This window comes from Gossypium arboreum, chromosome 8 (assembly GCF_025698485.1).
Source record: "Gossypium arboreum isolate Shixiya-1 chromosome 8, ASM2569848v2, whole genome shotgun sequence".
NCBI lineage: Eukaryota > Viridiplantae > Streptophyta > Magnoliopsida > Malvales > Malvaceae > Gossypium > Gossypium arboreum.
Genome location: NC_069077.1, coordinates 88,411,358 through 88,436,031, shown reverse-complemented (window position 1 = coordinate 88,436,031; position 24,674 = coordinate 88,411,358). Strand labels below are relative to the sequence as shown.

At 34.1% G+C, this 24,674-nt stretch overlaps 1 long non-coding RNA gene across 1 annotated transcript; it reads left to right on the top strand.

Moving 5' to 3' along the window:
- The first annotated feature begins 7,776 nt into the window (after window positions 1-7,776).
- Window positions 7,777-20,475, top strand: LOC128296460 (uncharacterized). Its single transcript, XR_008287072.1, has 2 exons — window positions 7,777-7,848; window positions 20,307-20,475. It is a non-coding gene; the product is annotated as an uncharacterized LOC128296460 (long non-coding RNA).
- The last annotated feature ends 4,199 nt before the right edge of the window (window positions 20,476-24,674 follow it).

The following is a 24,674-nucleotide window of genomic DNA, read 5'->3' as shown; positions in this document are numbered from 1 at the left end:
CGACTAGGGTCAAATTAGGGCTGTCACACCCTTTCTTTTCTTCCCCTTTTGTTCACTTGCCAAATACCTCATTCTTCTCCTTCCCTCTTGTTATTCTTTCATTTTAGTACATCAATCGTTATTGCATACGTCTCTCCTTATTCAGTTTTCGACTTTTGCAAGTGATTGTTGTTTAATAGGGGGCGCCTCTAACATTCTGTCTGTACTTTCGACTTGTGTGTGGGTGAGAGCCGAGTGTTATTTCCATCCAATCTGGATTTTACGGTTTCGGTAATCCCTGAGGCATAAGGATTACACTCTTGCAATGTAATAGGAAAACAAGCCTAAATCGACTGATCTAGACAAATAGAAGGTTGGGAGTACTTGTGGTCTTGTGGCATTCTCGCAAGCAAGTGTGTAATCACACTACAATAACTGATAATCAGCAAAAGTCGAAAGATACGTCTATTAACGCTACACGAGTGTGTGCTCGCTCGTATGGTGATCTAAATGCTTAAAATGTGGGCGTTTGATAGAAAAGGCCACCATGAGCGAATTCATAGGCTTAAGTCGTTTTGGGCCTCAATGGGCCTCAATGGGCCTGTGGGCTCCATAGACTCGTGGGCCCCACACAAGTAAACCCCACGGACGTGTGAAGATTATTGGGCCAGGCTATTTAGCTCGCACGGCCAAGGTCATTTTTGGGCTTTATGGGCCACACGTGTGTGTGGGCGCACATAGGTTGAGTTATAGGCTTGGGCCCATTTTCACTGCTTGACTATTAAAGTTGTACAGGTCACCCGAGACAACTGTGGGCCTACTGTTGGGTTGGTAAGATACCTAAACCCTAATCTGATGAAATGACTATTATACCCTTATGAGGTAAATGACTGATATACCCTTATATGATGTATAACTGTTTGAACATGCCATTACTACTGTAAATACATTTATATTATGTTGCATTACATTGGGTGGGAAATATGATATTGGAGGAAGTGTACTAAAAGGCTATAAGCCTATTACTTGCAGCTCTGTTGCAAATACTATTTTAGTGCTGCAACCACTATATTTTGGTGTGTAGGGATAGGTGGGTCGATTTTATTCCCACATGGAGTGTAGAGTTATACGGAGTGGAGTGTAGAGGATGGATGGGTAGGATTTTTTTATTGCATTTCTGTTACTGTTACTGAGATGGGCTAAGGCCCACTGATACTCTTACTGTATTGGGCTAAGGCCCTAACTGAGATTGAACTGCTACTAAAACGGGCTTAGGCCCAGATTGTATTTGCTACTGTACGATTGTTTGTTGATAACGGATTACACATTGAGTTTTCATAACTCACCCTTCTGCTTTCCTGTACGAGTAATCCTTAGGAGGGTCGATGCTGCGAGGGACTCGATGGGGGCCAAACGACTGCTTTTGCTACTGTTTTAAATTTTCATCCTTTAAGCTTTTTAATTTGGGTTTCAGTTATGTAATAAGGCCTCATAAAGTTTTTCTTTGTTTGGGAATTTATTTACTTTAAATCATACCTGTTAGCAATAAGCCGCGGTTTTACTAAAAAGAATGCATGCTTTCGAAACACCACACTATCATAACAAATAAAAACAAACTTTGTTTTAAGAGTACAATTATAAACCAATATGAGTAACACTTTGCTATATCAACCTAAGTTTTAACAACACACAAAGAACGATAAATTTTCATAAAAATCACAACGAGGTTTTTATATAGAGCAAATTTTTTTCAACGAACTACGTTTTTTGAAATTCACTTCATATGACATGTTAGATTTGGCCGTAACGTCTAGGCTGGGCTTAGGGTGTTACATAGTAAGTTGCATGTAATATCCTGATTTTGGGCCTAGTCGGAATAGTGGTTTCGTGACCACAAAATCCGAGATATAAATAATTATTTTATGATTATTTTAAGGTCTATGATATGATTGCATGATTGTGTGAAAATTTCGTGAAGAAATTTTATGCATAAAGTGCTTAATTTGAAATTTGGGACTAAATTGAATAAATTGCAAAACTTGTGTTCTAGAAGTATTTTGCATAAAATTGAATTATATTATTAATTAGAGGTCCTTAAAGAGTAATTTTACCAATTTCTAAGTCTATGGACAAAAATTGGACATGGATGGAATTTTTGGAAAGTTTAGTAGTAAGGGCATTTTGGTCATTTAGGGTAAAATGAATTAAAATACAAAATTAAAAGCCAATTTTGCTCATCTTCAACCCCATGGCCGAATATAGCAAGGAGAAACCATGGCTAGGGTTTTCAAGCTTCCAAGCTCGATTGTAAGTTCGTTTCTAGCCTCGCTTTTAATGATTTTACGTTTTGGAGTCCCTAGCTCGATTTAGCTTATGCTAGCAATAATTTAACCTAGGGTTTATATTTGGAAAAATACCCATAGGTGAAATTTGTGTATTTTGGTGTTTTATGATAGAATATGAGGTTTTAAATTATGTTAGACAACTTGTGCTACTCGGTTTTAAGTGAAAACGAGCAAAAGGGCTTAATCGGTAAAAATACCTAATAGTCATAAGTACATGTTAGAGTGAGAATTTGATGTTGCCATAGAAGGGAAAATGATCAGCATGTCATAAAACATAAGAAAATAGGCCGAATTTTAATTTACGAGCTTTGGGGCAAAAGTGTAAATATGCAAAAGTTTAGGGGCAAAATTGTAATTTTTCAAAAATATGATTTTGGGTCAATTTGAATAATGTGAGTCCTAATTAGACTATATTTTAAATGATAGAGCAAGGAAAACTGAAATTTGGGCTAAAATGGGGAAAATACCAAGTTGTGGACGAAATGGTAAAAATAGCCATTTTCGCATACGAGGTAAGTTCATATGTAAATGTTGGTAACATAGTTATTATTTTAAATGTTTTAATGTTTTTTAAATGATATGATAATTATTATGAAATATTATACTTGTGATAATTGTTTGATAATATGTCAAATTATGTGATATACTTGGAAAATATGAAATACTACCGAGTATCGAGATCGGCATTCCGTAGAAGATGGTTGAGACACATGATTGGGAAAAGGTCCCGTTGAACCTTAGGAATGGATTAGGATACAAGTGACATGTCACTGGGATATTTGGGCATCCGAACTCGTTGAGTTGAGTCCGAGTTCACTTATGGATGCGAGCGTCCAACTCGTTGAGTTGAGTCCGAGTTCGTGAGATGTAACTAGGCATCCGAACTCGTTGAGTTGAGTCCGAAGTTCACTTATGGATGCGAACGCCCGAGCTCGTTGAGTTGAGTCCGAGTTCACTTATGGGCGGGTTACATGGTAGCTTGGCTACATATGTGGCACTTATGTGCAAACTTTCCATGTATCCAATTATATTCGATGTGTTCAACGGGTAAAGTTCTACTCAAATGGAGGAATACTCAAGATGAAAGGGACGTATTGGTAAGTGTTGTGAAATGGATAATTTGAATAGGTATGTACTTAACCCTCGGGTTGAAAACTCGATATAACAACAATATGGTAAGATGATAAATGAAAAGGTGATATGAATGTCTTGGTGATGATTATGCAAATGATGTTTTATGTTTGCTTATATGGTTATGTTACTTGCTATTTGCATGTGAGCTTACTAAGCATTTATGCTTACTCCTCCTTTTCATTCCTTGTAGTGTTGACAAGCCAGCTCGAAATCGGAAACGGTCGGAGGCACGCTCACACTATCCGTATACCATCTTGACATAATGGCTTGTATATTTTGAGTATGGCATGTATAGCATTATAATCATTTTGTATATATGGTCTTATGATATGGTTATTGAGTGGTATGGAGATAGAAATGCTTGGTAATGATTAGCCATTGGAATGGCTAATCATGATCATATTTGGTATTATGTATGTCAAATTGCTAGCTAATCCATGGAAACCATGAAATAGGTAAAATTTACCATAAAATAGATTCAGACAGCAGCAGTGACGTGAGTTTGAAAAATCACTAAAAATAGTAGAAATGGAATTAAATAATGAATAAGTTATGGAATCGAAGCTTGATGAGTCTATTTTCATATGGAATAAGCGAAACAGGTATATGAGCTATATTTTATGAGATGTTTAAATTTTTGTGAAACAGGGCCAGAGCGATTTCTGGATCCCCTGTTCTGACTTTGGAAATTCACCATAAATTTTACAAAGATAATTAGAAGTCATGCTTTATATTTACAGATTCCTTATTGAGTCTAGTTTTATTAGAGATAAACGGCATAGTCATTGAAGCTCTGTACAGGGAGATATCTGATTCGTAATACACTGAGGTCAGAGTAGTTGAACCCTGAAACAGGGGAGACTTTAACTAATAAACTGTACTAATTGGCCCAACCAAAAATTCTAGAAAAAAATTAGTAGATACATATATGAGTCTAGTTTCAGGAAAAATTTATGGAATTGGATTTCGAGTTTCGTAACTCGAGATATGATTTTAAAGCAACTGTGATGCAGTTAGCCAGCTTGTCTGGAAATTTTAAAATGAATTGTATGAGCTGTTTAATTAATGAATTAAGTCCGTTAACACCTCGTGTTCGACTCGAAACGGTCTCGGCACGGGTGTTACATTTAGTGGTATCGAGCAGGTTTAGTCGGTTCTCGGACTAACCTAGCATGTGTAAAAGTTTAGCTATACATGCCACTCGATCCGTGATAGTGTGATGTCTTCCGACGCGTATAAGTACCGCCTTATTTAGACAGGTACTCTCCAACCGAGCTGCGCCAACCATGTTCAATGTTAAGTAAAGGTATTTGAGTAAAATTATGATTATGATAAGTCTCGGTTCGAAAAGTATGAATAAAGGTTTATGATACATATGTGATAATATGTGAGATGAAAGTTCATGTTGTGATAAATATTCATATTTGCTTAATGCTCATATGATGTAGTGTATGTGGCTTACTTGATAAGATGAACGGAATAAATAGAAAGTAGTAGAGGTATGAATAAAGGTCATAATATTATGATACGAATGAAAATGTCCTTGTCTTGATTGGATGTCGAATGTTGATGAATGTTAATGGTATATAATTTTTATGAGGTAAAGGATTATAATGAAATGAACTTATCTATGTTAAATTGTTGGACCTGAATTATATGATTGTAATGATATGTACATGATGATGCACGAAATGAAAGTTGTGATTGTGATGCAAATATCTATGTTTGTTTGGCCTTATATAATGTCATGAGCATGAATTAATTTAATTAATTGAATGGATAAGTAAAGCTGTCTAGAAAACATAGAATGTATGCATAAGTATATTGTCTAAATGGGACAATAGGAAAATTGGTGTAAGCCAACATGAATGAATGACATGATTTTGATGATGTTACTATGATGATGGAAGTTGTGTCATATGTGTATGTATAAGAAAGTCGAGTCGAGGTCCTACAACCCTCCCCTTACCAAAGTGGTACTTATAATGGAATTTCATGAGATTTGTATTGAATAAGTTTTCGGTTGAGAACCCAAAGAGTTCGAAGATAGAATAATTATAAGTATGATCCGAGATTGAAAATGAGCTGATAAGTAAAGTCGAGCCGAAAGTATCGGATTGACGTAAAAATTATTGGAGTTATGCACTCGTCCTAGTTAGAAAAGGAATTCTCCTTGGTAAATCGAATTACTCAAGTGCAAGGTCGAGAAAAGTGTAAATCGAAATTTATTCAAATTGGCCTTTTTAGTGAATGGTTTAATATAAAATTTGTGACGGCAGAACTAGTTGGGGAAATGATATTTCAAATGTGAATTATCCGAGTGTGACATTATGACCGGACAGATTTAGCGATCTCTTTTGAGATGTTCTATGTGTTCACCCGCTTCTCGTAAATATTTCTATGGCTATTGATCTTCAAGAAATTCTTGTTATATGGGAATGTCTTCTAATTAGGTGTTGGATGAAAGCATTGGTAGTCCGACCGGTTTATAATTTATATTGCTCTATTTCATCGGGTATTCTATTTCATTTCGTCTCGATAAGAATTGATGAGAGAATTCATATGATATTATAATTCTTTTTTCTACTTGATGCTTCATCCGATATATATGTATGGGAAGATATATTGATCTTGTTATATTTGATTTCAAAGGGATTAAATGATGTTTTCTTTTGGACTTTCTTTCTTTGAAGAATTATCGTAGTATTCGTATTTTCTCTATGAATTTGGTTTTCGATTCTCCCAGCATAGTATCGTATCTTGGGTTTCTTTATCCTGGATCTCTTTATTCTGGATTTCTTTATTTCGGGTTTCTCTATCTTGGATTTCTTTATTCGGTTTTCTTGTTATCTTTGTTCCATAATTTGTCAATTACGACTCATGTTCGAAGTACGTTCTTCAGCTCGTGATAATCATGTCAAATATGACTATACTTCTAATTTGATCTTGGTAATGTGGTGATTTTAGTATTGGGATTTTTTCTAATTTCTGTGTAAGGATTTGACATCAGTAAAGGCATAGGTGATAAAAGCGCGAGTTTTAGTCGGTATGGTAAATTATTTATTTGAAAGATTTCATGTGACAATTATGTCAGGATTATTTTTCCCAAGTTTGATAATAGAATTTCATTTTGTACAGATCAAAGAGTAAATTGTTTGAACGAGAAGTCTATATTTAATAGAAAGAGTTGAATATTAGTTTAAGTCACTACGAATGATAAGGTTTCCATCTTGTGAAAGCTGAAAAGTTTATTACATGTTGACAGAGTTCGGATAGATGAGCATATTGGTAACAAGCGTCGAACTAGACTAGTCTACATTGAGCAATGACTTCGACTTTCAAGAATGTATTGTTGTATGAATTGTGATGTGTTTCAAGACAAGTGAGGTAATGTGATAGTTTAGAGCATCCGATGTTACATAAAATCGGAGTTGTTAAAGGGGTTAAAGCCGAGCATTGGGATCTATCAAAATTATCCTTGTCAATGTTGATATTGGGATGGAAATGAGAAGGATTATTCTTGAGGCCATATCGAAATTATTTCTATGGCGGAAAAAGGAAAATGGGATGTATCCTATTGTTAAATGTTTGGCGAGATCTATAAATCACATCTCAGATTGAATGAATTCCTACTCATCGATTCATGGAATTTCGTGTCTCTTTAATTGTCGGATTTCTTGGAATTCGGTCTCCATTAAATCAAGTTGAGATCCGTGTTTTATGTCATGATATCATGGGAAATTGAGAAGGGTTGAAAATTTAAGAACAGTTGAGAGTTGAGACGTAAGCTTTTAGATCATATGAGAAATTGAAGAGATGTATTGGAGGTACAGTCTAAGTGCAAGTTCTTGGCACCAAATATGAGATTAAAAGTGAAGACCACTTTTCCGGTAAGATTTTCGGGACGAAAATCCTCAAGGGGAGAGTTGTAATATCCTGATTTTGGGCCTAGTCGGAATAGTGGTTTCGTGACCACAAAATCCGAGATATAAATAATTATTTTATGATTATTTTAAGGTCTATGATATGATTGCATGATTGTGTGAAAATTTCGTGAAGAAATTTTATGCATAAAGTGCTTAATTTGAAATTTGGGACTAAATTGAATAAATTGCAAAACTTGTGTTCTAGAAGTATTTTGCATAAAATTGAATTATATTATTAATTAGAGGTCCTTAAAGAGTAATTTTACCAATTTCTAAGTCTATGGACAAAAATTGGACATGGATGGAATTTTTGGAAAGTTTAGTAGTAAGGGCATTTTGGTCATTTAGGGGTAAAATGAATTAAAATACAAAATTAAAAGCCAATTTTGCTCATCTTCAACCCCATGGCCGAATATAGCAAGGAGAAACCATGGCTAGGGTTTTTCAAGCTTCCAAGCTCGATTGTAAGTTCGTTCTAGCCTCGTTTTAATGATTTTTACGCTTTTGGAGTCCCTAGCTCGATTTAGCTTATGCTAGCAATAATTTAACCTAGGGTTTATATTTGGAAAAATACCCATAGGTGAAATTTGTGTATTTTGGTGTTTTATGATAGAATATGAGGTTTTAAATTATGTTAGACAACTTGTGCTACTCGGTTTTAAGTGAAAACGAGCAAAGGGCTTAATCGGTAAAAAATACCTAATAGTCATAAGTACATGTTAGAGTGAGAATTTGATGTTGCCATAGAAGGAAAAATGATCAGCATGTCATAAAACATAAGAAAATAGGCTGAATTTTAATTTACGAGCTTTGGGGCAAAAGTGTAAATATGCAAAAGTTTAGGGCAAAATTGTAATTTTTCAAAAATATGATTTTGGGTCAATTTGAATAATGTGAGTCCTAATTAGACTATATTTTAAATGATAGAGCAAGGAAAACTGAAATTGGCTAAAATGGGAAAATACCAAGTTGTGGACTAAATGGTAAAAATAGCCATTTTCGCATACGAGGTAAGTTCATATGTAAATGTTGGTAACATAGTTATTATTTTAAATGTTTTAATGTTTTTTAAATGATATGATAATTATTATGAAATATTATACTTGTGATAATTGTTTGATAATATGTCAAATTATGTGATATACTTGGAAAATATGAAATACTACCGAGTATCGTATCGGCATTCCGTAGAAGATGGTTGAGACACATGATTGGGAAAAAGGTCCCGTTGAACCTTAGGAATGGATTAGGATACAAGTGACATGTCACTGGGATATTTGGGCATCCGAACTCGTTGAGTTGAGTCCGAGTTCACTTATGGATGCGAGCGTCCAACTCGTTGAGTTGAGTCCGAGTTCGTGAGATGTAACTAGGCATCCGAACTCGTTGAGTTGAGTCCGAGTTCACTTATGGATGCGAACGCCCGAGCTCGTTGAGTTGAGTCCGAGTTCACTTATGGGCGGGTTACATGGTAGCTTGGCTACATATGTGGCACTTATGTGCAAACTTTCCATGTATCCGAATTATATTCCGATGTGTTCAACGGGTAAAGTTCTACTCAAATGGAGGAATACTCAAGATGAAAGGGACGATTGGTAAGTGTTGTGAAATGGATAATTTGAATAGGTATGTACTTAACCCTCGGGTTGAAAACTCGATATAACAACAATATGGTAAGATGATAAATGAAAAGGTGATATGAATGTCTTGGTGATGATTATGCAAATGATGTTTTATGTTTGCTTATATGGTTATGTTACTTGCTATTTGCATGTGAGCTTACTAAGCATTTATGCTTACTCCTCCTTTTCATTCCTTGTAGTGTTGACAAGCCAGCTCGAAATCGGAAACGGTCGGAGGCACGCCACACTATCCGTATACCATCTTGACATAATGGCTTGTATATTTTGAGTATGGCATGTATAGCATTATAATCATTTTGTATATATGGTCTTATGATATGGTTATTGAGTGGTATGGAGATAGAAATGCTTGGTAATGATTAGCCATTGGAATGGCTAATCATGATCATATTTGGTATTATGTATGTCAAATTGCTAGCTAATCCATGGAAACCATGAAATAGGTAAAATTTACCATAAAATAGATTCAGACAGCAGCAGTGACGTGAGTTTGAAAATCACTAAAAATAGTAGAAATGGAATTAAATAATGAATAAGTTATGGAATCGAAGCTTGATGAGTCTATTTTCATATGGAATAAGCGAAACAGGTATATGAGCTATATTTTATGAGATGTTTAAATTTTTGTGAAACAGGGCCAGAGCGATTTCTGGATCCCCTGTTCTGACTTTGGAAATTCACCATAAATTTTACAAAGATAATTAGAAGTCATGCTTTATATTTACAGATTCCTTATTGAGTCTAGTTTTATTAGAGATAAACGGCATAGTCATTGAAGCTCTGTACAGGAGATATCTGATTCGTAATACACTGAGGTCAGAGTAGTTGAACCCTGAAACAGGGAGACTTTAACTAATAAACTGTACTAATTGGCCCAACCAAAATTCTAGAAAAAATTAGTAGATACATATATGAGTCTAGTTTCAGGAAAAATTTATGGAATTGGATTTCGAGTTTCGTAACTCGAGATATGATTTTAAAGCAACTGTGATGCAGTTAGCCAGCTTGTCTGGAAATTTTAAAATGAATTGTATGAGCTGTTTAATTAATGAATTAAGTCCGTTAACACCTCGTGTTCGACTCGGAACGGTCTCGTGCACGGGTGTTACATTTAGTGGTATCAGAGCAGGTTTAGTCGGTTCTCGGACTAACCTAGCATGTGTAAAAGTTTAGCTATACATGCCACCGATGCGTGATAGTGTGATGTCTTCCGACGCCAGTATAAGTACCGCCTTATTTAGACAGGTACTCTCCAACCGAGCTGCGCCAACCATGTTCAATGTTAAGTAAAGGTATTTGAGTAAAATTATGATTATGATAAGTCTCGGTTCAGAAAAGTATGAATAAAGGTTTATGATACATATGTGATAATATGTGAGATGAAAGTTCATGTTGTGATAAATATTCATATTTGCTTAATGCTCATATGATGTAGTGTATGTGGCTTACTTGATAAGATGAACGGAATAAATAGAAAGTAGTAGAGGTATGAATAAAGGTCATAATATTATGATACTGAATGAAAATGTCCTTGTCTTGATTGGATGTCGAATGTTGATGAATGTTAATGGTATATAATTTTTATGAGGTAAAGGATTATAATGAAATGAACTTATCTATGTTAAATTGTTGGACTGAATTATATGATTGTAATGATATGTACATGATGATGCACGAAATGAAAGTTGTGATTGTGATGCAAATATCTATGTTTGTTTGGCCTTATATAATGTCATGAGCATGAATTAATTTAATTAATTGAATGGATAAGTAAAGTCTGTCTAGAAAACATAGAATGTATGCATAAGTATATTGTCTAAATGGGACAATAGGAAAATTGGTGTAAGCCAACATGAATGAATGACATGATTTTGATGATGTTACTATGATGATGGAAGTTGTGTCATATGTGTATGTATAAGAAAGTCGAGTCGAGGTCCTACAACCCTCCCCTTACCAAAGTGGTACTTATAATGGAATTTCATGAGATTTGTATTGAATAAGTTTTCGTTGAGAACCCAAAGAGTTCAAAGATAGAATAATTATAAGTATGATCCGAGATTGAAAATGAGCTGATAAGTAAAGTCGAGCCGAAAAGTATCGGATTGACGTAAAAATTATTGGAGTTATGCACCGTCCTAGTTAGAAAAGGAATTCTCCTTGGTAAATCGAATTACTCAAGTGCAAGGTCGAGAAAAGTGTAAATCAAATTTATTCAGAATTGGCCTTTTTAGTGAATGGTTTAATATAAAATTTGTGACGGCAGAACTAGTTGGGGAAATGATATTTCAAATGTGAATTATCCGAGTGTGACAGCTTATGACCGGATGATTTAGCGCCTCTTTTGAGATGTTCTATGTGTTCACCCGTTCTCGTAAATATTTCTATGGCTATTGATCTTCTCAAGAAATTCTTGTTATATGGGAATGTCTTCTAATTAGGTGTTGGATGAAAGCATTGGTAGTCCTGACTGGTTTATAATTTATATTGCTCTATTTCATCGGGTATTCTATTTCATTTCGCCCGATAAGAATTGATGAGAGAATTCATATGATATTATAATTTTGTTTCTTCTACTTGATGCTTCATCTGATATATATGTATGGGAAGATATATTGATCTTGTTATATTTGATTTCAAAGGGATTAAATGATGTTTTCTTTTGGACTTTCTTTCTTTGAAGAATTATCGTGGTATTCTCGTATTTTCTCTATGAATTTGGTTTTCGATTCTCGGCATAGTATCGTATCTTGGGTTTCTTTATCCCGGATCTCTTTATTCGGATTTCTTTATTTCGGTTTCTCTATCTTGGATTTCTTTATTCGGTTTTCTTGTTATCTTTGTTCCATAATTTGTCAATTACGACTCATGTTCAAGTACGTTCTTCACTCGTGATAATCATGTCAAATATGACTATACTTCTAATTTGATCTTGGTAATGTGGTGATTTTAGTATTGGGATTTTTCTAATTTACGTGTAAGGATTTGACATCAAGAAAGGCATAGGTGATAAAAGCGAGTTTTAGTCGGTATGGTAAATTATTTATTTGAAAGATTTCATGTGACAATTATGTCAGGATTATTTTTCCCAAGTTTGATAATAGAATTTCATTTTGTACAGATCAAAGAGTAAATTGTTTGAACGAGAAGTCTATATTTAATAGAAAGAGTTGAATATTAGTTTAAGTCACTACGAATGATAAGGTTTCCATCTTGTGAAAGCTGAAAAGTTTATTACATGTTGACAGAGTTCGGATAGATGAGCATATTGGTAACCGAAGCGTCTGAACTAGACTAGTCTACATTGAGCAATGACTTCCTGACTTTCAGTAATGTATTGTTGTATGAATTGTGATGTGTTTCAAGACAGTGAGGTAATGTGATAGTTTAGAGCATCCGATGTTACATAAAATCGGAGTTGTTAAAGGGGTTAAAGCCGAGCATTGGGATCTATCAAAATTATCCTTGTCAATGTTGATATTGGGATGGAAATGAGAAGGATTATTCTTGAGGCCATATCAGAATTATTTCTATGGCGGAAAAAGGAAAATGGGATGTATCCTATTGTTAAATGTTTGGCGAGATCTATAAATCACATCAGTATTGAATGAATTCCTACTCATCGATTCATGGAATTTCGTGTCTCTTTAATTGTCGGATTTCTTGGAATTCCGGTCTCCATTAAATCAAGTTGAGATCCAGGTTTTATGTCATGATATCATGGGAAATTGAGAAGGGTTGAAAATTTAAGAACAGTTGAGAGTTGAGACTGTAAGCTTTTAGATCATATGAGAAATTGAAGAGATGTATTGGAGGTACAGTCTAAGTGCAAGTTCTTGACACCAAATATGAGATTAAAAGTGAAGACCACTTTTTCCGGTAAGATTTTCTGGGACGAAAATCACGAAGGGGAGAGTTGTAATATCCCGATTTTGGGCCTAGTCGGAATAGTGGTTTCGTGACCACAAAATCCGAGATATAAATAATTATTTTATGATTATTTTAAGGTCTATGATATGATTGCATGATTGTGTGAAAATTTCGTGAAGAAATTTTATGCATAAAGTGCTTAATTTGAAATTTGGGACTAAATTGAATAAATTGCAAAACTTGTGTTCTAGAAGTATTTTGCATAAAATTGAATTATATTATTAATTAGAGGTCCTTAAAGAGTAATTTTACCATTTTCTAAGTCTATGGACAAAAATTGGACATGGATGGAATTTTGGAAAGTTTAGTAGTAAGGGCATTTTGGTCATTTAGGGTAAAATGAATTAAAATACAAAATTAAAAGCCAATTTTGCTCATCTTCAACCCCATGGCCGAATATAGCAAGGAGAAACCATGGCTAGGGTTTTCAAGCTTCCAAGCTCGATTGTAAGTTCGTTCTAGCCTCGTTTTAATGATTTTTACGTTTTGGAGTCCCTAGCTCGATTTAGCTTATGCTAGCAATAATTTAACCTAGGGTTTATATTTGGAAAAATACCCATAGGTGAAATTTGTGTATTTTGGTGTTTTATGATAGAATATGAGGTTTTAAATTATGTTAGACAACTTGTGCTACTCGGTTTTAAGTGAAAACGAGCAAAAGGGCTTAATCGGTAAAAATACCTAATAGTCATAAGTACATGTTAGAGTGAGAATTTGATGTTGCCATAGAAGGAAAAATGATCAGCATGTCATAAAACATAAGAAAATAGGCTGAATTTTAATTTACGAGCTTTGGGGCAAAAGTGTAAATATGCAAAAGTTTAGGGCAAAATTGTAATTTTTCAAAAATATGATTTTGGGTCAATTTGAATAATGTGAGTCCTAATTAGACTATATTTTAAATGATAGAGCAAGGAAAACTGAAATTGGGCTAAAATGGGGAAAATACCAAGTTGTGGACGAAATGGTAAAATAGCCATTTTCGCATACGAGGTAAGTTCATATGTAAATGTTGGTAACATAGTTATTATTTTAAATGTTTTAATGTTTTTTAAATGATATGATAATTATTATGAAATATTATACTTGTGATAATTGTTTGATAATATGTCAAATTATGTGATATACTTGGAAAATATGAAATACTACCGAGTATCGTATCGGCATTCCGTAGAAGATGGTTGAGACACATGATTGGGAAAAGGTCCGTTGAACCTTAGGAATGGATTAGGATACAAGTGACATGTCACTGGGATATTTGGGCATCCGAACTCGTTGAGTTGAGTCCGAGTTCACTTATGGATGCGAGCGTCCGAACTCGTTGAGTTGAGTCCGAGTTCGTGAGATGTAACTAGGCATCCGAACTCGTTGAGTTGAGTCCGAGTTCACTTATGGATGCGAACGCCCGAGCTCGTTGAGTTGAGTCCGAGTTCACTTATGGGCGGGTTACATGGTAGCTTGGCTACATATGTGGCACTTATGTGCAAACTTTCCATGTATCCAATTATATTCATGTGTTCAACGGGTAAAGTTCTACTCAAATGGAGGAATACTCAAGATGAAAGGGACGATTGGTAAGTGTTGTGAAATGGATAATTTGAATAGGTATGTACTTAACCCTCGGGTTGAAAACTCGATATAACAACAATATGGTAAGATGATAAATGAAAAGGTGATATGAATGTCTTGGTGATGATTATGCAAATGATGTTTTATGTTTGCTTATATGGTTATGTTACTTGCTATTTGCATGTGAGCTTACTAAGCATTTATGCTTACTCCTCCTTTTCATTCCTTGTAGTGTTGACAAGCCAGCTCGGAAATCGAAAACGGTCGGAGGCACGCCACACTATCCGTATACCATCTTGACATAATGGCTTGTATATTTTGAGTATGGCATGTATAGCATTATAATCATTTTGTATATATGGTCTTATGATATGGTTATTGAGTGGTATGGAGATAGAAATGCTTGGTAATGATTAGCCATTGGAATGGCTAATCATGATCATATTTGGTATTATGTATGTCAAATTGCTAGCTAATCCATGGAAACCATGAAATAGGTAAAATTTACCATAAAATAGATTCAGACAGCAGCAGTGACGTGAGTTTGAAAAATCACTAAAAATAGTAGAAATGGAATTAAATAATGAATAAGTTATGGAATCGAAGCTTGATGAGTCTATTTTCATATGGAATAAGCGAAACAGGTATATGAGCTATATTTTATGAGATGTTTAAATTTTTGTGAAACAGGGCCAGAGCGATTTCTGGATCCCTGTTCTGACTTTGGAAATTCACCATAAATTTTACAAAGATAATTAGAAGTCATGCTTTATATTTACAGATTCCTTATTGAGTCTAGTTTTATTAGAGATAAACGGCATAGTCATTGAAGCTCTGTACAGGGAGATATCTGATTCGTAATACACTGAGGTCAGAGTAGTTGAACCCTGAAACAGGGGAGACTTTAACTAATAAACTGTACTAATTGGCCCAACCAAAAATTCTAGAAAAAAATTAGTAGATACATATATGAGTCTAGTTTCAGGAAAAATTTATGGAATTGGATTTCGAGTTTCGTAACTCGAGATATGATTTTAAAGCAACTGTGATGCAGTTAGCCAGCTTGTCTGGAAATTTTAAAATGAATTGTATGAGCTGTTTAATTAATGAATTAAGTCCGTTAACACCTCGTGTTCGACTCCGGAAACGGTCTCGGGTACGGGGTGTTACATTTAGTGGTATCGAGCAGGTTTAGTCGGTTCTCGGACTAACCTAGCATGTGTAAAAGTTTAGCTATACATGCCACTGATCTGTGATAGTGTGATGTCTTCCGACGCGTATAAGTACCGTCTTATTTAGACAGGGTACTCTCCAACCGAGCTGCGCCAACCATGTTCAATGTTAAGTAAAGGTATTTGAGTAAAATTATGATTATGATAAGTCTCGGTTCAGAAAAGTATGAATAAAGGTTTATGATACATATGTGATAATATGTGAGATGAAAGTTCATGTTGTGATAAATATTCATATTTGCTTAATGCTCATATGATGTAGTGTATGTGGCTTACTTGATAAGATGAACGGAATAAATAGAAAGTAGTAGAGGTATGAATAAAGGTCATAATATTATGATACTAATGAAAATGTCCTTGTCTTGATTGGATGTCGAATGTTGATGAATGTTAATGGTATATAATTTTATGAGGTAAAGGATTATAATGAAATGAACTTATCTATGTTAAATTGTTGGACTGAATTATATGATTGTAATGATATGTACATGATGATGCACGAAATGAAAGTTGTGATTGTGATGCAAATATCTATGTTTGTTTGGCCTTATATAATGTCATGAGCATGAATTAATTTAATTAATTGAATGGATAAGTAAAGTGTCTAGAAAACATAGAATGTATGCATAAGTATATTGTCTAAATGGGACAATAGGAAAATTGGTGTAAGCCAACATGAATGAATGACATGATTTTGATGATGTTACTATGATGATGGAAGTTGTGTCATATGTGTATGTATAAGAAAGTCGAGTCGAGGTCCTACAACCTCCCCTTACCAAAGTGGTACTTATAATGGAATTTCATGAGATTTGTATTGAATAAGTTTTCGGTTGAGAACCCAAAGAGTTCAGTGATAGAATAATTATAAGTATGATCCGAGATTGAAAATGAGCTGATAAGTAAAGTCAGAGCCAGAAAGTATCGGATTGACGTAAAAATTATTGGAGTTATGCATCGTCCTAGTTAGAAAAGGAATTCTCCTTGGTAAATCGAATTACTCAAGTGCAAGGTCGAGAAAAGTGTAAATCAAATTTATTCGAATTGGCCTTTTTAGTGAATGGTTTAATATAAAATTTGTGACGGCAGAACTAGTTGGGGAAATGATATTTCAAATGTGAATTATCTGAGTGTGACAGATTATGACCGGACAGATTTAGATCTCTTTGAGATGTTCTATGTGTTCACCCGTTCTCGTAAATATTTCTATGGCTATTGATCTTCAAGAAATTCTTGTTATATGGGAATGTCTTCTAATTAGGTGTTGGATGAAAGCATTGGTAGTCCTGATTGGTTTATAATTTATATTGCTCTATTTCATCGGGTATTCTATTTCATTTCGTCGATAAGAATTGATGAGAGAATTCATATGATATTATAATTGCTTTCTTCTACTTGATGCTTCATCGATATATATGTATGGGAAGATATATTGATCTTGTTATATTTGATTTCATGGGATTAAATGATGTTTTCTTTTGGACTTTCTTTCTTTGAAGAATTATCGTAGTATTCGTATTTTCTCTATGAATTTGGTTTTCGATTCTCGGCATAGTATCGTATCTTGGGTTTCTTTATCCCGGATCTCTTTATTCGGATTTCTTTATTTCGGTTTCTCTATCTTGGATTTCTTTATTCGGTTTTCTTGTTATCTTTGTTCCATAATTTGTCAATTACGACTCATGTTCAAGTACGTTCTTCACTCGTGATAATCATGTCAAATATGACTATACTTCTAATTTGATCTTGGTAATGTGGTGATTTTAGTATTGGGATTTTTCTAATTTACGTGTAAGGATTTGACATCAAGAAAGGCATAGGTGATAAAAGCGCGAGTTTTAGTCGGTATGGTAAATTATTTATTTGAAAGATTTCATGTGACAATTATGTCGGATTATTTTCCCAAGTTTGATAATAGAATTTCATTTTGTACAGATCAAAGAGTAAATTGTTTGAACGAGAAGTCTATATTTAATAGAAAGAGTTGAATATTAGTTTAAGTCACTACGAATGATAAGGTTTCCATCTTGTGAAAGCTGAAAAGTTTATTACATGTTGACAGAGTTCGGATAGATGAGCATATTGGTAACAAAGCGTCGAACTAGACTAGTCTACATTGAGCAATGACTTCGACTTTCAAGAATGTATTGTTGTATGAATTGTGATGTGTTTCAAGACGGTGAGGTAATGTGATAGTTTAGAGCATCCGATGTTACATAAAATCGGAGTTGTTAAAGGGGTTAAAGCCGAGCATTGGGATCTATCAAAATTATCCTTGTCAATGTTGATATTGGGATGGAAATGAGAAGGATTATTCTTGAGGCCATATCGAAATTATTTCTATGGCGGAAAAAGGAAAATGGGATGTATCCTATTGTTAAATGTTTGGCGAGATCTATAAATCACATCTGTATTGAATGAATTCCTACTCATCGATTCATGGAATTTCGTGTCTCTTTAATTGTCGGATTTCTTGGAATTCGGTCTCCATTAAATCAAGTTGAGATCCGGGTTTTATGTCATGATATCATGGGAAATTGAGAAGGGTTGAAAATTTAAGAACAGTTGAGAGTTGAGACCGTAAGCTTTTAGATCATATGAGAAATTGAAGAGATGTATTGGAGGTACAGTCTAAGTGCAAGTTCTTGACACCAAATATGAGATTAAAAGTGAAGACCACTTTTACGGTAAGATTTTCTGGGACGAAAATCCTCAAGGGGGAGAGTTGTAATATCCTCGATTTTGGGCCTAGTCGGAATAGTGGTTTCGTGACCACAAAATCCGAGATATAAATAATTATTTTATGATTATTTTAAGGTCTATGATATGATTGCATGATTGTGTGAAAATTTCGTGAAGAAATTTTATGCATAAAGTGCTTAATTTGAAATTTGGGACTAAATTGAATAAATTGCAAAACTTGTGTTCTAGAAGTATTTTGCATAAAATTGAATTATATTATTAATTAGAGGTCCTTAAAGAGTAATTTTACCATTTTCTAAGTCTATGGACAAAAATTGGACATGGATGGAATTTTGGAAAGTTTAGTAGTAAGGGCATTTTGGTCATTTAGGGTAAAATGAATTAAAATACAAAATTAAAAGCCAATTTTGCTCATCTTCAACCCCATGGCCGAATATAGCAAGGAGAAACCATGGCTAGGGTTTTCAAGCTTCCAAGCTCGATTGTAAGTTCGTTCTAGCCTCGTTTTAATGATTTTTACGTTTTTGGAGTCCCTAGCTCGATTTAGCTTATGCTAGCAATAATTTAACCTAGGGTTTATATTTGGAAAAATACCCATAGGTGAAATTTGTGTATTTTGGTGTTTTATGATAGAATATGAGGTTTTAAATTATGTTAGACAACTTGTGCTACTCGGTTTTAAGTGAAAACGAGCAAAAGGGCTTAATCGGTAAAAATACCTAATAGTCATAAGTACATGTTAGAGTGAGAATTTGATGTTGCCATAGAAGGAAAAATGATCAGCATGTCATAAAACATAAGAAAATAGGCTGAATTTTAATTTACGAGCTTTGGGGCAAAAGTGTAAATATGCAAAAGTTTAGGGCAAAATTGTAATTTTTCAAAAATATGATTTTGGGTCAATTTGAATAATGTGAGTCCTAATTAGACTATATTTTAAATGATAGAGCAAGGAAAACTGAAATTGGGCTAAAATGGGAAAATACCAAGTTGTGGACGAAATGGTAAAATAGCCATTTTCGCATACGAGGTAAGTTCATATGTAAATGTTGGTAACATAGTTATTATTTTAAATGTTTTAATGTTTTTTAAATGATATGATAATTATTATGAAATATTATACTTGTGATAATTGTTTGATAATATGTCAAATTATGTGATATACTTGGAAAATATGAAATACTACCGAGTATCGATATCGGCATTCCGTAGAAGATGGTTGAGACACATGATTGGGAAAAAGGTCCGTTGAACCTTAGGAATGGATTAGGATACAAGTGACATGTCACTGGGATATTTGGGCATCCGAACTCGTTGAGTTGAGTCCGAGTTCACTTATGGATGCGAGCGTCCGAACTCGTTGAGTTGAGTCCGAGTTCGTGAGATGTAACTAGGCATCCGAACTCGTTGAGTTGAGTCCGAGTTCACTTATGGATGCGAACGCCCGAGCTCGTTGAGTTGAGTCCGAGTTCACTTATGGGCGGGTTACATGGTAGCTTGGCTACATATGTGGCACTTATGTGCAAACTTTCCATGTATCCGAATTATATTCCGATGTGTTCAACGGGTAAAGTTCTACTCAAATGGAGGAATACTCAAGATGAAAGGGGCGTATTGGTAAGTGTTGTGAAATGGATAATTTGAATAGGTATGTACTTAACCCTCGGGTTGAAAACTCGATATAACAACAATATGGTAAGATGATAAATGAAAAGGTGATATGAATGTCTTGGTGATGATTATGCAAATGATGTTTTATGTTTGCTTATATGGTTATGTTACTTGCTATTTGCATGTGAGCTTACTAAGCATTTATGCTTACTCCCTCCTTTTCATTCCTTGTAGTGTTGACAAGCCAGCTCGGAAATCGGAAACGGTCGGAGGCACGCTCACACTATCCGTATACCATCTTGACATAATGGCTTGTATATTTTGAGTATGGCATGTATAGCATTATAATCATTTTGTATATATGGTCTTATGATATGGTTATTGAGTGGTATGGAGATAGAAATGCTTGGTAATGATTAGCCATTGGAATGGCTAATCATGATCATATTTGGTATTATGTATGTCAAATTGCTAGCTAATCCATGGAAACCATGAAATAGGTAAAATTTACCATAAAATAGATTCAGACAGCAGCAGTGACGTGAGTTTGAAAAATCACTAAAAATAGTAGAAATGGAATTAAATAATGAATAAGTTATGGAATCGAAGCTTGATGAGTCTATTTTCCTATGGAATAAGCGAAACAGGTATATGAGCTATATTTTATGAGATGTTTAAATTTTTGTGAAACAGGGCCAGAGCGATTTCTGGATCCCCTGTTCTGACTTTGGAAATTCACCATAAATTTTACAAAGATAATTAGAAGTCATGCTTTATATTTACAGATTCCTTATTGAGTCTAGTTTTATTAGAGATAAACGGCATAGTCATTGAAGCTCTGTACAGGGAGATATCTGATTCGTAATACACTGAGGTCAGAGTAGTTGAACCCTGAAACAGGGGAGACTTTAACTAATAAACTGTACTAATTGGCCCAACCAAAAATTCTAGAAAAAAATTAGTAGATACATATATGAGTCTAGTTTCAGGAAAAATTTATGGAATTGGATTTCGAGTTTCGTAACTCGAGATATGATTTTTAAAGCAACTGTGATGCAGTTAGCCAGCTTGTCTGGAAATTTTAAAATGAATTGTATGAGCTGTTTAATTAATGAATTAAGTCCGTTAACACCTCGTGTTCGACTCCGGAAACGGTCTCGGGTACGGGGTGTTACATTTAGTGGTATCAGAGCAGGTTTAGTCGGTTCTCGGACTAACCTAGCATGTGTAAAAGTTTAGCTATACATGCCACTGATCTGTGATAGTGTGATGTCTTCCGACGCGTATAAGTACCGTCTTATTTAGACAGGTACTCTCCAACCGAAACTGCGCCAACCATGTTCAATGTTAAGTAAAGGTATTTGAGTAAAATTATGATTATGATAAGTCTCGGTTCAGAAAAGTATGAATAAAGGTTTATGATACATATGTGATAATATGTGAGATGAAAGTTCATGTTGTGATAAATATTCATATTTGCTTAATGCTCATATGATGTAGTGTATGTGGCTTACTTGATAAGATGAACGGAATAAATAGAAAGTAGTAGAGGTATGAATAAAGGTCATAATATTATGATACGAATGAAAATGTCCTTGTCTTGATTGGATGTCGAATGTTGATGAATGTTAATGGTATATAATTTTATGAGGTAAAGGATTATAATGAAATGAACTTATCTATGTTAAATTGTTGGACTGAATTATATGATTGTAATGATATGTACATGATGATGCACGAAATGAAAGTTGTGATTGTGATGCAAATATCTATGTTTGTTTGGCCTTATATAATGTCATGAGCATGAATTAATTTAATTAATTGAATGGATAAGTAAAGTCATCTAGAAAACATAGAATGTATGCATAAGTATATTGTCTAAATGGGACAATAGGAAAATTGGTGTAAGCCAACATGAATGAATGACATGATTTTGATGATGTTACTATGATGATGGAAGTTGTGTCATATGTGTATGTATAAGAAAGTCGAGTCGAGGTCCTACAACCTCCCCTTACCAAAGTGGTACTTATAATGGAATTTCATGAGATTTGTATTGAATAAGTTTTCGTTGAGAACCCAAAGAGTTCAATGATAGAATAATTATAAGTATGATCCGAGATTGAAAATGAGCTGATAAGTAAAGTCGAGCGAAAAGTATCGGATTGACGTAAAAATTATTGGAGTTATGCCTTGTCCTAGTTAGAAAAGGAATTCTCCTTGGTAAATCGAATTACTCAAGTGCAAGGTCGAGAAAAGTGTAAATCGAAATTTATTCGAATTGGCCTTTTTAGTGAATGGTTTAATATAAAATTTGTGACGGCGAGAACTAGTTGGGAAATGATATTTCAAATGTGAATTATCTGAGTGTGACAGTTATGACCGACATGATTTAGATCTCTTTTGAGATGTTCTATGTGTTCACCCGTTCTCGAAATATTTCTATGGCTATTGATCTTCGAAGAAATTCTTGTTATATGGGAATGTCTTCTAATTAGGTGTTGGATGAAAGCATTGGTAGTCTGATTGGTTTATAATTTATATTGCTCTATTTCATCGGTATTCTATTTCATTTAAATCGATAAGAATTGATGAGAGAATTCATATGATATTATAATTCTGCTTCTTCTACTTGATGCTTCATCGATATATATGTATGGGAAGATATATTGATCTTGTTATATTTGATTTCATGGGATTAAATGATGTTTTCTTTTGGACTTTCTTTCTTTGAAGAATTATCGAGTATTCTCGTATTTTCTCTATGAATTTGGTTTTCGATTCTCCGGCATAGTATCGTATCTTGGGTTTCTTTATCCTGGATCTCTTTATTCTGGATTTCTTTATTTCGGTTTCTCTATCTTGGATTTCTTTATTCGGTTTTCTTGTTATCTTTGTTCCATAATTTGTCAATTACGACTCATGTTCGAAGTACGTTCTTCAGCTCGTGATAATCATGTCAAATATGACTATACTTCTAATTTGATCTTGGTAATGTGGTGATTTTAGTATTGGGATTTTTCTAATTTCTGTGTAAGGATTTGACATCGAGAAAGGCATAGGTGATAAAAGCGAGTTTTAGTCGGTATGGTAAATTATTTATTTGAAAGATTTCATGTGACAATTATGTCAGGATTATTTTTCCCAAGTTTGATAATAGAATTTCATTTTGTACAGATCAAAGAGTAAATTGTTTGAACGAGAAGTCTATATTTAATAGAAAGAGTTGAATATTAGTTTAAGTCACTACGAATGATAAGGTTTCCATCTTGTGAAAGCTGAAAAGTTTATTACATGTTGACAGAGTTCGGATAGATGAGCATATTGGTAACAAAGCGTCCGAACTAGACTAGTCTACATTGAGCAATGACTTCGACTTTCAAGAATGTATTGTTGTATGAATTGTGATGTGTTTCAAGACAGTGAGGTAATGTGATAGTTTAGAGCATCCGATGTTACATAAAATCGGAGTTGTTAAAGGGGTTAAAGCCGAGCATTGGGATCTATCAAAATTATCCTTGTCAATGTTGATATTGGGATGGAAATGAGAAGGATTATTCTTGAGGCCATATCAGAATTATTTCTATGGCGGAAAAAGGAAAATGGGATGTATCCTATTGTTAAATGTTTGGCGAGATCTATAAATCACATCTGTATTGAATGAATTCCTACTCATCGATTCATGGAATTTCGTGTCTCTTTAATTGTCGGATTTCTTGGAATTCGGTCTCCATTAAATCAAGTTGAGATCCGGGTTTTATGTCATGATATCATGGGAAATTGAGAAGGGTTGAAAATTTAAGAACGGTTGAGAGTTGAGACTGTAAGCTTTTAGATCATATGAGAAATTGAAGAGATGTATTGGAGGTACAGTCTAAGTGCAAGTTCTTGACACCAAATATGAGATTAAAAGTGAAGACCACTTTTACGGTAAGATTTTCTAGACGAAAATCCTCAAGGGGAGAGTTGTAATATCCTCGATTTTGGGCCTAGTCGGAATAGTGGTTTCGTGACCACAAAATCCGAGATATAAATAATTATTTTATGATTATTTTAAGGTCTATGATATGATTGCATGATTGTGTGAAAATTTCGTGAAGAAATTTTATGCATAAAGTGCTTAATTTGAAATTTGGGACTAAATTGAATAAATTGCAAAACTTGTGTTCTAGAAGTATTTTGCATAAAATTGAATTATATTATTAATTAGAGGTCCTTAAAGAGTAATTTTACCATTTTCTAAGTCTATGGACAAAATTGGACATGGATGGAATTTTGGAAAGTTTAGTAGTAAGGGCATTTTGGTCATTTAGGGTAAAATGAATTAAAATACAAAATTAAAAGCCAATTTTGCTCATCTTCAACCCCATGGCCGAATATAGCAAGGAGAAACCATGGCTAGGGTTTTCAAGCTTCCAAGCTCGATTGTAAGTTCGTTCTAGCCTCGTTTTTAATGATTTTTACGTTTTTGGAGTCCCTAGCTCGATTTAGCTTATGCTAGCAATAATTTAACCTAGGGTTTATATTTGGAAAAATACCCATAGGTGAAATTTGTGTATTTTGGTGTTTTATGATAGAATATGAGGTTTTAAATTATGTTAG